Source organism: Eulemur rufifrons, chromosome 1 (assembly GCF_041146395.1).
Source record: "Eulemur rufifrons isolate Redbay chromosome 1, OSU_ERuf_1, whole genome shotgun sequence".
NCBI classification, from domain to species: domain Eukaryota; kingdom Metazoa; phylum Chordata; class Mammalia; order Primates; family Lemuridae; genus Eulemur; species Eulemur rufifrons.
In genome coordinates, this window is record NC_090983.1 from 103,584,230 (window position 1) to 103,598,469 (window position 14,240).

General features: G+C 36.1%; 1 protein-coding gene across 3 annotated transcripts in view; it reads left to right on the forward strand.

Moving 5' to 3' along the window:
• The first annotated feature begins 1,188 nt into the window (after positions 1 to 1,188).
• LOC138380693 (DENN domain-containing protein 1B-like) overlaps positions 1,189 to 14,240 on the forward strand; it is an 80,269-nt gene continuing 67,217 nt past the window's right edge. For all 3 annotated transcript variants that reach the window (XR_011232908.1, XM_069465066.1, XM_069465082.1), the window contains exons 1-4: positions 1,189 to 1,227; positions 2,010 to 2,075; positions 3,218 to 3,287; positions 9,479 to 9,559. The gene's annotated coding sequence lies outside the window, so the exon portion shown is untranslated. The remainder of the gene's footprint in view (positions 1,228 to 2,009; positions 2,076 to 3,217; positions 3,288 to 9,478; positions 9,560 to 14,240) is intronic.

The following is a 14,240-nucleotide window of genomic DNA, read 5'->3' on the forward strand; positions in this document are numbered from 1 at the left end:
CAATTATGAGAGATGTATTATATTTTTTATTTTTATAGTGGACCTGGAAAGAATAATTAAGGCAAATAGGATTTCAAATTGTTTAAGATGAAAATGACGATGTAGGCATTAAAAGGTAAAGAAACATACAGCCCCCTAAAATCAATAAATTTTGCTTTATCTAAAGCTCCTTGAGAGTAGGATAGAAACAGACCAAGCGTGTTCCTTGGCTAGATTAGGTCTCATCTTATCTGAACTTACAGATCTGAACTACATGACACATTGAAATTATCTTGAAACAGCAATTTCTTCAGGCCATTAAAAGTTGAAATGTGAGTATGAAATGACTACAAATGAAATAAATGACACACTAAAGAGCATATATCTTGATAGAAGGACATTCTCCATGAAAATTATTTGAGTTATAGTGAATAGAGAAACTATGATGTGCTAATTTCCATTACACGAAGTTGACAATTTAAAAACAGTATTAGCAATCTTTAAGAATTATTGTTTTTTTGTAAATGGAAGGTATTTGTAGTAGAATAGCCAGCTAAATGCCAGGGCTTTGAAGTGTTGGGTAATTTAAGTACGAAAATTGAGATTACCAATAGTAACTTCTGATTTTCAGATACTGCATAAGCTGCCACCAATTTGTCACATACCTATCCAGATTTTTCCAGGCTCCCGTACATAGCTGTTAACACGCTTGCTGTGAACACCCTGTTCTAGCATCTCTTAACTACAGCCTCCATTCCTGTTTCAGTCTGGGCCTTTGCACAGCTGCACAGCTCTTACCCTTGGACTTCACTGTTCTTCCGTGGTCGTAGATTTCTTGTCTCCTACATCCCCGTGTTCCTTCTTGGTCTCCCTCATTTTGTTGAAGGCTGAATGGCTTAAGGAAGTAGATTTCTGAGTCCTAGCATGACTGAAAATGCTGTCATTCTGTCTTCACACCCTCTGGATAGTTTCTCTGACCTAGAATTCTTAGGTGCAAAGAATTTAACCTCTGTACTGTGAAGGCATTATCTTCTAACTTCTGGTATTGCTGGTGAGAGGTTCAATGACATTTTGAACTTGATCCCTTTTATGTTACTTTTTTTGTCTGTTTGGAAACTCTTAGGCACTTTTCTGCACCCTGTTCTGGACTTTCACTGTGATACTCTGGTTTGGCTCATTCTTTGTGCTGTTCATTCTCTTGTCCTTTCGGTCTGGAGACTCATGTCTGACATTCCGGGAAACCTTCCAGTAATTTTTAGAAAAGAAACTTTCATTCCTTTCGTCTCTCTTTTCTTTCTTTTTGGAACTATTGTTCGTCAGCTACATGATAGTTGAGATTAATTGCCCTTATATTTTCACATTTTCTCCCATTATTTATCTGGTTAACGCTTTATTCTGGTTTCTGGGAGATTTTCTTGAGTTACCTTCTAACCTTTCTACTGATGTTTTTTCAGCTTTCAGAATTTCTAAGAGCTCTTTCTTGTTCTCTATTAATTTCTTTTTTCACTTTTATTTTTATTTAGTTTTGTTTACTAGCATTCTGCTCTTTACTCAGCTCCTAAGAGTGTTAAGGATAAGCTCTAAAGTTCCCTTCTGCTGTTTGTATTGTCGTGTTTACTTGTAGTTCCTTTTAGGTTTGTTCAATACAAACATATATTTATGTCTGTATTTCCTCAAGTGTCTGCTAATTGGGCTGTTAATTTATATCCAAGAGGCAGGTACTAACCTGAATTGGAAGCACTGTATGTGCAGTGGTGGGTTTCACTGCAAGAACATAGGACGTTGAGGTGCTTTTCCCTTGGAGAGAGTCTTACTTAAATCAGTGCTTCTGAATCCTGGGGGAGGGGCGTGTCTGCCGGTGCTTTTCCATTTTGTTGACACTTAGGTTTTGGTTTCCTTTTCTCTCCCGTGTCAGTTATCACTGTTTGCTTACCATGTTTACAGAATCATCCTCTTGTGTTGCTATTGCTTTTCCTCCATTTCTCAGCACTTACTAATTTATACCCTTTATTCATTTACTGTCATTTTAGTGGTATTTCCAGAGGGCACAGAGATAAATGCTTGCGTTCAGTATTCTAGATTTAACTTGAAGTTGGGTAGGTATTTTTAGATACCATAGAAATTTTTCATGTCGTTACACAGTATTTGTAATTATCATTTTACGGAACTCTATAATTTTCTGAGTAAAGATACTATAGTTTACCTAACCTTCCTTTGTTATGACTTTAGGTTGCTCTTGATTCAAAAGCATCATTTATAGTCGCTAACAAATGAGACATATGAAAAAATCTTAATAGAGTGCTGTTTTTAAGCTGTATTTATTTTTAGATTTTAAAATGTTTTGTCTATGTATTCTTATCTGTGTACAATTATGTAGTAAAAGTATTACAATATTTTGTCTTAAGAAGTAGCCTGTTGTACTAATGCTTTGAAGAAAAAGAGTATTTGTTATTGATAATCAGTAGTACTGTTTACTGTTTTTCTGTATGAAAAGTGAAAATTTTAATAACTATTAAAATCTTTGGGCAGATTTTAAATATACTAATATTTTAAATTTTTAAAACAAGAAATATAGATTTTATTTTTTACACATGATTTTTTGATTTAGTATTTGGTTTTCATAAAAATTAATTATACTTTTATCTACCAAAATGAATTAAATGAATTTTAAATTATATTTGTTTTTGGTATCTAAAAGTCATTTCAATTTTTATAATTTTTAGAATAGACTTTCCAATATTTGTGTTGATAATTATTTTGAAATTTGCCATCTAATGAATTAAACATCATTTCCGAAGAATTAAACACGTAGTTTTGTTGTATTATATATTCAATTCAGTAACATTTAAAAAGAAATAATTGTATCTTTTATTTCAAAAGCTTACTAATATTAGTTTTTATATAATATCTTCTTAGAGTGGTTTTTATTCAATGAGTGCTTTTATTGGTTATCATGAAATAGGATTAAGTAATTTTAGATACTGCTAGTTTAAAATAGAAGTGTATAATGAATAACTTTTATAGCAGAGCTTTGGATTCTGATTTGTTTTATGAAAACTAATCATAGATATAATATGTTAAATCTAACTGAAAAAGTAAGGAGAATGTGGATATAGGTCTTTCCTACCTTCTAGGATTAACCTGTTTGACATGATATAAATTTAATGCTTATTTTGTCTGCTTGTTTCTTGATTCCACATTTTTTATATATGCATTTTTGAATAATTTTTTTTTACAGTTACCTGCCATGGTTTGAAGTATATTATAAGCTTCTGAATACCCAGGCAGATTACTTGGCTAAGGAATTGGTAAGCTATGTATTTTTCCCCCCATTTTTAAAAATTGTAGAATATATATAGCATAAAATTTACCATTTTAACCATTTTTAATTGTATAGTTTTGTAGCACTAAATACACTTATGGTATTAAATAATATCATACATCTCTAGAACTTTTCATCTTGCAGCTGAAACTCTGTAGCCAGTACACAGTAACCACCCATTTTCTCCCTGCCCTTCGCCCTGCCAGCCACACTGTAGAATTGCTGCATAACATGGTAATTCTGTGTTTCACTTTTTTGGGACTACCATACCACTTTCTATAGTGGCTACACCATTATATACAAGGGCTACAATTTCCTTATAACCTTGCCAACACTTGTTACTTTCTGAATTTTTTTTTTTTTTGATAATAGTATCCTAATGGGTGTGAAGTGGTACATCAATGTGGTTTTGATTTGCATTTCTCTAATGATTAGTGACATTGAGTATTTTTTTATGTTCTTATTGGCCATTTGTATATATTCTTTGGAGAAATGTCTGTCCTTTGCCCATTTTTTTCTTTTTTCTTTTTTTTCTTATTTTTATTCTTTTTTAATTTTCACTTTTTGAAAAAAATTTTTTATAAAAAGAATTTTTTTTTTTTTTTTTTTTTTTTGCACAACCATCCCCTGGCCAGGCTGGCCACAGGGGGATGACTCACTCATTTTTTAAAATCATATTGTTTTCTGATGTTGAATTGTAGGAGTTCTTTATATATTAAGGTATTAATCCCTTATTAGACATATGATTTCCAAGTATTTTCTCCCAATCCATGAGTTGTCTGACTTTTCACACTTTTGATGGTGTTCTTTGCACAGAAGTTTTTCATTTTGATTATCTAATTCATTTTTTCTTTTGTTGCCTGTGCTTTTGGTGTCATATCCAAGAAATCTGCCAAATCCAGTGTCTTGAAGCTTTCCCCATGTTTTCTTCTAAGAATTTTATAGTTTTAGCTCTTACAGTTAAGTCTTTATGTCTTTTTCTTAAAAATAATACAGAAACTGAAGTTTGCTTTTGAATTAACAAACTTCTCTGGGATAACAATTTGTAAATTTTTCCCTTTAATCATTCTTTGCTGTTTTTAACAAGGACTAACTTACTAAAATGTTAGCAGTGCTATTTTATTTAATATAAAATGTTTTTAAATTCTTTATAATTGCCTATTTTCTAATTTTCACATTTAAGATACAGTTTCCATTTTATGGTTATCTGTTTAAATTTCCATTTGTTTGTTTACTTTCTCTTGAAATTGTGTTTTCTTGGTTCCTCATTGCTTTTTTTTTTTTTTTTAATCTATGTCCTAAGCCTCTTTCTTGGGCTTTTCCCCTTCATCTAGACCTAAAATTTTGGTGTTCCTTATGTTATATTCTTGATTCTCTTTTCTCTAGATATTATTTATGGGCATTTCATATGCACTCTTTGTTTTGAGTACCACCCTTTTCTGATCTTCAAGAATGAACTTTCTCTGAAAACAGATTATTCTACTTCTTATAGTCTCTTAGTAGCTTCCCCTTTTTTTAGAATAAAATTTAAAGTTTTTTGGAACCTGACATATAAGAACTTCATGATATGGCTTCTCACCTTATTTGTAGGTTAATCTACTCCTACTTTCTACATATAATGTACTATCTAATTATTTTGAGGTGCTTAAATTTCTGAGAATGTAACTCTATATAGTTGTCTATCATTTATTGCTTTACTTTATTTTAAAAAGTTTCGATGTTCTAAAGAAATTTAACTGAATCTGGAGCAAAATATCCTCATGGGCATAGTATTTTGAGTTTTTAGTTAAATTTATCTAATAGCTTTGGTAGATGGAGTTCAGTTAAAATGGTATAGACATTTGCTCTTTACCCAGTGTGGTGTAACAGGCACTATGCTAAACATTCATACAGACTATATTTGAAAATAAGCTGTTATAATAAAAATCAATGACTTTGGTAAATCAGATGAAATCTTTTATATGTTTTTTTAACATTCTAATTTGAAACAAAACCCCAGAATTTTAGGATTAGGTCAGTTGCCCTTAAGTATTATCCATCAAAATTGTTTAGAATGAATTGTTCATTATAGTAATATAGATGATAGATAATAATTCTTATAGTTTAATAACACTTTAAGTAATATTAAAATCACCCTTCAGTATCTTTTTCTTTATTTCTTTCTTGTTCCTTTTTTTTTTTTTTTTTTTTGAGACAGAGTATCACTCTGTTGCCTGGGCTAGAGTGCCGTGGCATCAACCTCACTCACAGCAACCTCAAACACCTGGGCTAAAGCGATCCTCCTACCTCAGTCTCCCAAGTAGCTGGGACTACAGGCATGTGCCACCATGCCTGGCTATTTTTTTCTATATATTTTTAGTTGTCCAGATAATTTCTTTCTATTTTCAGTAGAGACAGGGTCTCACTCTTGCCCAGGCTGGTCTCAACTCCTGACCTCTAGTGATCCTCCTGCCTCAGCCTCTCATAGTGCTAGGTTTACAGGCATGAGCCACCATGCCTGGCCCCTTCAGTATATTTTTAAATTAAGTAAAATTGAGTAGATAAGGAGGAAATGTGGCATGGACAATCTGTAATTATATGTAAGTTTAAGGTAATCCTATATATCCTGTAATAGAGGGATTAGTTTTCTTTCTTGCCCTATTCAGATTAATAGTACCTTAAGTGGTGGTAGTTCCAAATCTGGTCACGTTAGAATTAAAGTATTTACAAATAACCCTGAAGTTGCTTAATGTAGTCATTGGTAATAAAAATGTAACAGGAATTTTTTGACATTGTAGCTTGGTCAAACCCTGAAATCCTGGAATTAAGTTCTATTTTTTACTAACCTTGTGACTTTGACCAAAGTATTATACAAGGGCTGTAAGTCTGATAATCAGTTCTGTCATTTGAAAACTAGGAGAAATATTTCTATTTATTAAAAATGATCTAACTGTGTTACTAACAAATGAAGTACTCCTTTTACCTCTGTAGTGAGCAATTTGCTAATTCAGCAACCAAAGTTAATTAGTATAATGTAATTGCAAGTTTGTAGTGTTTGTCCAAAGTCCAGTTGTTTGTGTATGTGTGTGTGTAAATACCTCCCTCTCCACATTTGATTGCTTAATTCTGTGAAATATACATTAAAAGGTCATTTTACACTTGAACAATTTTATATTAAAGCTATATATTCATTCATTTTCCTAAGAAAATCACTGGAAATAAATCTATTTTTGCAATGAAAATTCAAAACTAGAATTCTGATTAAATTATTCATGATCATTTCTTGTTCTTTGTTTTTGTGAGTGGACAGGTAGAACCAACATTAATTGTATTAAATATGAGCTGCCCAAATTTTGGATACTTTACCTTTGTAACTCTTACTGATAAATTAATACTATCTTCATACTGAAAGTCATATTATTCTTTCTGAAACCTTCAGTGATACTGGAATACATAAAAGAAAATAGCTATGAACAAATCTATATAATTTTGGCTTTCTGAGAAGACAGAATAGGGAAAACTACAGTAATGTTCCTTATTTGAAGAACAAATTTATTTATTTATTTATTTTTTTTTTTAGACAGAGTCTCACTCTGTTGCCTGGGCTAGAGTGAGTGCCATGGCGTCAGCCTTGCTCACAGCAACCTCAAACTCCTAGGCTCAAGCTATCCTCCTGCCTGGGCCTCCCGAGTAGCTGGGACTACAGGCATGCACCACCATGCCCGGCTAATTTTTTCTATATATATTTTTAGTTGGCCAGATAATTTCTTTCTATTTTTTAGTAGAGACGGGGTCTCGCTCTTGCTCAGGCTGGTCTCGAACTCCTGACCTCGAATGATCCACCCGCCTCGGCCTCCCAGAGCGCTAGGATTACAGGCGTGAGCCACCGCGCCCGGCCTGAGGAACAAATATTTAAAGTTCATAGCGTTAATTAAATAAACAGCAATATATCTGTAATTGTAATACTTTTTCTTTTTAGTCCAGTGTCATAGGTTATTTAGATTGATATCTAGATAATCTTCATGGCTCAAGTTATCCCCACAATTTTCTATGGTACATTTCCTTATTTAAAAGGCCAAGAGATAAATTGTTTAATGTGTACTCTTTCTAAAAGGTAATTCTAAAATGTAACTATATGAATTTTGCACACACAAGAGGATCAATATCGTCTACAATGTTCTGTGGTACATTTCATTGTTTAAGTGGTCAAGAGATAAATTGTTTGTCTTATAGTCTTTTTAGGTCATTCTGAAGAGAGTTTCAAATGGGCAGTTTTGAGTGCATACTTCTGCAAGTATTTAGAGAGATCTGATGTAAGTGCACATACAAGTCAAAGATCATGAGAAGTCATGTTTCATATCCAAATTTCTTAAAATTGTTAACTTCTTTGAACAACTGCACGTTCCTTTGGTTTATTCTCCCAAACATAAAAGTTAAGAAAGAATAAAAATAACTATGTTTCTAAAAAGCTATCTTTGTATATTTTTTATTAGTTTTATGTGTGTGATTCAGAAAAAGAGTATACATCAAGGTAAATTATTATTATACAAATCCTATAAAGTAGATTTGTGGTATATTTTATTTAATCCCATTTATTGTGGGTCAAGTAGTAACTGGTAGCTACGTAGAAAAGAAATATTTAGAAAAACCTCTACGTTGCATATTAGTATATTGATCTTACTTAAATTGTATCTATTCTTTAAAAATTAGGCTTGGAATTTTAAAATGAAAATGGAGAATGAGAGCACTCTGTGATCTAATAAAAAATTGTGTTGCTGCTTTTAGTCAATCCCGTTGTTCTTGGATTTAATGATTTAGATAATTTTTGTTTGTAGCATTAGTGGGTTTTTTCTAGTTTTAAAAAATTTTGGGCCGGGCGCGGTGGTTCACGCCTGTAATCCTAGCACTCTGAGAAGCCAAGGAGGGTGGATCATTTGAGCTCAGGAGTTCGAGACCAGCCTGAGCAAGAGCGAGACTCCTTCTCTACTAAAAAAATAGAAAGAAATTATCTGGACAGCTAAAAATATATAGAAAAAAATTAGCCAGGCATGGCGGCGCTTGCCTACTGTAGTCCCAGCTACTCAGGAGGCTGAGGCAGGAGGATCGCTTGAGCCTAGGAATTTGAGGTTGCTGTGAGCTAGGCTGACGCCATGGCACTCTGGCCTGGGCAACAGAGTGAGACTCTGTCTCAAAAAAAAAAAAACAACTTTTTTTTTTTGGAATATTACAGGGGTACAATATGGCTACATAAAGTGCTTTTGTACCATTTGAGTCAAAGTTATAAGTATGCCTATCACCCAGATAGTGTGTGTTTTACCTGTTAGGTGTGAATTTACCCATCCCCTTCTCCCCCCTCCCATCTGCTTGATTTCCCACGAATGTTATTTCCACATGTGCACATAAGTGTTGATCGATTGGTTCCAATTTATTGGTGAATACATGTGCTGTTTGTTTTTCCATTCCTGTGATACTTCACTTAGAAGAATGGTCTCCAGTTCCATCCAGGTTAATACAGAGGTATTAGTTCACCATTTTTTATGGCTGAGTAGTACTCCATGGTATACATATAATAACCACATTTGATTAATGCACTCATGTATGGATGGGCAGTTTCCACATCTTTGCAATTGTGAATTGTCCTGCTATAAACATTTGAGTGCAGGTGTCTTTTTTATGGAATATCTTTTTTCCTTCGGGTAAACATCCAGTAGTGGAATTGCTGGATCAAATGGTAGGTCTACTTTTAGTTCTTTGAGGTGTCTCCATACTCCTTTCCACAGAGGTTGTACTAGTTTCCAGTCCCACCAGCAGTGTGTGAGTGTTCCTTTCTCTGTGCATCCATGCAAGCATTTGTCGTTTGGGGACTTTTTGATAAAGGCCATTCTCACTGGAGTTAAGTGATACCTCATTGTGGTTTAGATTTACATGCATTAGTGTTTTTTTATAATAACTTTTTCCAAATATGTATTTATACTAAATATAAGCATTGCTGTTATTCTTCTGGATAAAGGGATTTAGTTTTCCATATTTATTAGATTTAAATATTTCAATCTCAGTTATTTGAAATGTTTGTGTGGAAAGTATTTATATAAAACATGTAATATGGGAAGGCACAGTGGGCGATTTTGTCAAGTAGTTTTAGTTGTATTTGCTTAGTATGTATTTCATTTATAAAATGTACTTTTTATTTTGCTCTAGGAAAATGATTTGAATGAAACTCTCAAATCACTTTATAACCACCCAGTACCAAAGGCAAACACTCCTGTCAATTTGAGTGTGGTAAGTATTTAATCAGTAATTGTTCTTTGGAGTCATAACAGTTTCTCACTTAAGAACACATGCACCGTCAAGAAATGAATTCTTTGCCAGGTCACTTCTGCTTCCAGGAAAACTGCAGTGCTAGTGCTAACATTACTAGATGATAACATTGAGACTTTTTGCACTGTGGTAGCTATCATAACTTGATATATTAGGTGTGTATTTTGATAGCTGTTAAGTTACAAAATTTTAAAAATTTATTAACTGAAATTAACCAAATTGTGAGGACATTTTGGTTGTAAGAAACGTTGATTTTTCAGGTGAAATCCATGCATAATAAAGGAATACACACATACATACACACACTCACTACCCTTCCTAAAATAAAAATAATACTTAGTAAGAATAGAAAATGGCATATAACATATGTGATAAAAATTCTGGGTGAAAAGTTCTTTCTTCTTTCTCCATACTTCAATACATCTTCTAGTTGTGATCACAAAACACTGGAAATATGGTTAAAGTTTGCAAACAGCAGGCTTGTGGTGGTATAGATTATTTACTGTACAATTGAAACTTTGATGAACAGTGCCATCTATATCTAAAAACATTCATTTGGATTTTTTTTGAATATTCAAAGTTCATGATAAAATACGAATGTTTTCATTAATATTCTTCATTAATTTGGTGTTGTACAGTATAGAACTTTAAAATTTATTTATATGGATTTTGTTTCTTCCAAAAAATAATAAACTTCTAATGAAGAAAAAATTATAATGATGCAAGAGAAATTTAGAGGAAAAAGTAACTCAAAATGTATAATGTTAAGTCTTTTGCATTTTTGCAAGATAAGCAAATTGTTATCCTTATTATATTTCTTTGGTAATAACTTTATTCTTGCCTAAATTTTCTCCTGTAATTTCATTTAATAATAATGTTATCTTACATCATTCCATTCTGTAAATTTCCACTGTTAGCACCCTAGTTTCCACGTGCCTAGTACTTCAAATAGCTGTTAATCTAGAGTCTCTCCTTCCAGTCCTTTCTACAAAACTATCAAGTTAAACTTGCTTAAATTATATAAAATCCCCTCCTGAATATCTTTTGTAGCTCCCCATTTTCTATAAAATTTGCCCAAACTTTTGGCTGGGCTTTCAGGACGATCCACTTCTTAGCTTCAGTCTAACTTTTCATTTTTCTGTCTCATTATTTTTTTCTGAATTGATTCTCTGCTCTGGTCACATTGTTCTGTTCAGTTTCTTGAATAAACATGCTTTCCTTTTGCACTAAAGCCTCTTTATAGACTGTCTGTCTTTAGTCTAGAACTAGTTCAATTCCCACCTCAGTGAAACCTCTTGTCATACAGTTTAAAGTGTTTTTTCTTTCCTGTGATCTTCTCTGCCTCTTTATGTCTGCGGCTGCATCCTCTTTTGTTGTGCCACTGCCCAAGTGGAAATGTTTAGTGGTCATTTGGAGATTGGGGGATGGAAAGCTAAGGATAACCTGGGCTTTTTAACCCAAATCCGGGAGTCATCAGGAGACATAGAATTTAAAGGAGGGAATATGGAGAGCATAGAGCAGAGGCTGAGGTCTCCCTGCTCCAGTAGGCCATGGGGATGAAGATAGGGGATCCAGGGAAAGAATCAGAGGGAAGATCAGTTAAGGAGAAACTCAGCCAAAGGAATGTGAGGTTTATGGTTATGCGGTGTGAAGGGCAAGGAGAACAAAGAAAAGCCCCAGATTTTACCAAGAAAAGTCATCTTTCTTTGAGAGCATTGTATTTATAAAGAGATTCTCATGCTTTGTTAAGGAGTTAAGAAAATACAGGTACTAAGATAATGGAGATAATATTAATGAGAAAGACAAATGTGTTCTTTCTAAATTTGAGTATCATATTTGCTCAGGGATAAATAAATATCTTAAAAAGTATACCTCAAAAATACTGGGTGTTGAAACACTTCACCTTTATTAATAAGAATAATAAATCAAAGACTTCTAGGCCTCTTTCCCTAAGACTAGAAGATTTTGGTTTAAGTCACAGTCACTAAATGTGTGATGTTAGGCAAGAAAGTTAATCTCTTTTGATGATCCCTTTTTTCCATTTGAGAAATTGAGTGAGTCAACTTGTGAGGAAGTTGTTTGGGTAATTATATGAAATGGAAGTGTTAGATCCGGTTCCCCTTGGCCCCAGGAACAAAGAGGCAGAGTCACTGAGGCTGCAAAAAGACAAAGGAGTTTATTGACTAGCCCCGAGCCAGGGTCCAAATTCCAGAGCACCAACGCAGTGGCCTCTCCAGGAACTAGGACCCCGCCCTGGGGTAAAGGTTAAGCTTTTATACTTTTCTGTATGCTAGTTTTCACACGACACGTTAGTCTGCACACAACACGTTATTCTGCACACAACACGTTAGTCTGCACACGACATACTAGTCTGCACACGACACACTAGTCTGTACACGACACACTAGTCTGCACACGACACACTAGTCTGCACATCATCCCCCTTCAGTTTATTTGTTCCTTTTGTTTAGAAGTGGCTGATCGTGTTGGCTTCAGGTTTGTTGACTCTAAGTTTCGGGCTTTTTGCACTGGCGCCAGTTGTAGTTAACGTCATCCAGGGGAAGAGGAGGGTCTCCGACGGGGAGGGGGGCTGTTGTTGCAAACCTTCTAGTTTTTGGTTACAAGCGATACTGGGAACACACGCCCTGCACAAGCCGTTCATGCGCTGATCATGTCTTGCTCTTCTTACCTACTTGATTGGAGGCCCCTGGACTCTCCAGCCCTTTATCAGAAAGTAACTTGCAGTTACCTCCCCGGGGCTTTGTTTTCCTTTACTTTAGTTGTAAGAACCGGTTTCCCTCAGTCCCAGGAACAGATAGGCAGAGTCACCAAGGCTGCAACAGACAAAGGAGTTTATTTTCTAGCCCAGGCTAGGGTCCAAGGCTCAGAGCACCAGCGCAGTGGTCTCTCCCTCCACGAGCCCGGACCTCGCCCTGGGGTGGAAACAAAGCTTTTATACTTATCGATAGGTTACATGTATCGGGCACACCCCCCACCCCCCTTTTAGTTCATTTGTTCCCTCAAAAGTGGCCGATAGTTTTGGCTCCTGATTGGCCAGTTTCCAAGCCAGGGCTTTGGCTCCTAATTGGCCAGTTTCCAAGCCAGGGCCCTCAGTTGTTACCAGCGGCATTCCGGGGAGGGGGAGGGCCTGCGTTGGGGAAACCAAAACTTAGGCCTTTCCTAAGAGGTCCAGTCTGTCATGGAGTTACTCCTGTTTTCCTTCCTGCTCTACATTTCCCCCTTTTTTTTTTTTTTTTTTTTTTGTTTCTAGCACTCTTGCTCGGACATGGGGCCTCGTGTTTCCCCTTTTTGTAAGCCAGAGTCATAGCTCAGCTTCTGGTACTGTTGTCGCAGTACCATCAGTTGTACCATGTTGACTCGTTCTTTTACAAAGGTAATTAACCTATTTAGAATATACGGTCCAAAAGTGAGGATGAGCAAAAGCACAATTAGGGGTCCTAATAAAGTTGAAAGCAAAGTAGTCAGCCAAGGGGAGCTATTGAACCATGACTCGAACCACCCTTCTCTTTGTTCACGTTCTCGCCTCCGTTTAGCCAGTCCTTCTCTGACTTTAGCCATGGATTCTCTTACTACCCCGGTATGGTCAGCGTAGAAGCAGCACTCTTCCCCTAGGGCCGCACACAGCCCTCCCTGTTGGAGGAGCAGTAGGTCTAGTCCCCTCCGGTTCTGCAGCACTACCTCAGACAGTGAGGTCAGTGACTTTTCTAAATGGGAGATGGATTCTTCGATCCTGGATATGTCTTCATCTATAGCGGCCCTCAGGCTATTGAACCCCCTGTGCTGCACCGCTAAGGATGAGATACCTGTCCCTGTTCCTATTGCACCCAGACCGAAAAGGGTGGCTAAGGTTATTGCTGTAAAGGGCTCTCTTTTTGTAGTTAACCTGGCACCTCCTGTGCCTTTTTCCCATGCATCATATATTATATTTTCTTGGTGGTAGATAACCTTAGGGAATACTAGTACCATGATGCAGACTTCCTCTAACTCATTAAAGACAGACAGGCTAAGGCATGGGGTCAAGCCTGTTTTAGAACAAACCCACCATCCATTGAGTGCCGGAATCACCCATTTTGTTCCTCCATTCCGGTTTATAGATGGGTGGACTATAGCACAAAGTTGTGCATGGCTAGGGGGCACCTTCCCTACGCAGGTCCCATTTCCAGTGATTGCCTGAAGTGTTAGCCCCGGCCCCTTGCGGTCCCATGTGCAGGACCTGGGGGCCTCCTCTCCCGTGCGGTTGAAGGGGGCATCTATTCCTACTGCTTCATAGAAAGGGGGTCTGATGTCATAGCATAACCAACAGGCTTTTGTAGCATTGGGATCGGAGCAATTTAATGCCTCATATGCTGCTGTCAGCATTTTCCATAAGGGATCTCCTGACCCCTTTGTCCTGGGGGTTACTTGCGTTTCTATCTCTGCCACCGGGGTCCTTAAGAGTGAGGGTGGAGCAACAGTCGGGCGTGGGCTATTTTGTTTATCTCCCAGCACCCCCAAAATGTCAGAACCGGTTCCCCCCAGCACTGGATTGGGCCCTACAGCGCCCGAGATGGGAGAAGCCCTCAGTTTGAATTGTATTACAGTGCCTCGCCCCCCCCAGCGGCAATCATAGAGAGTTACTCCC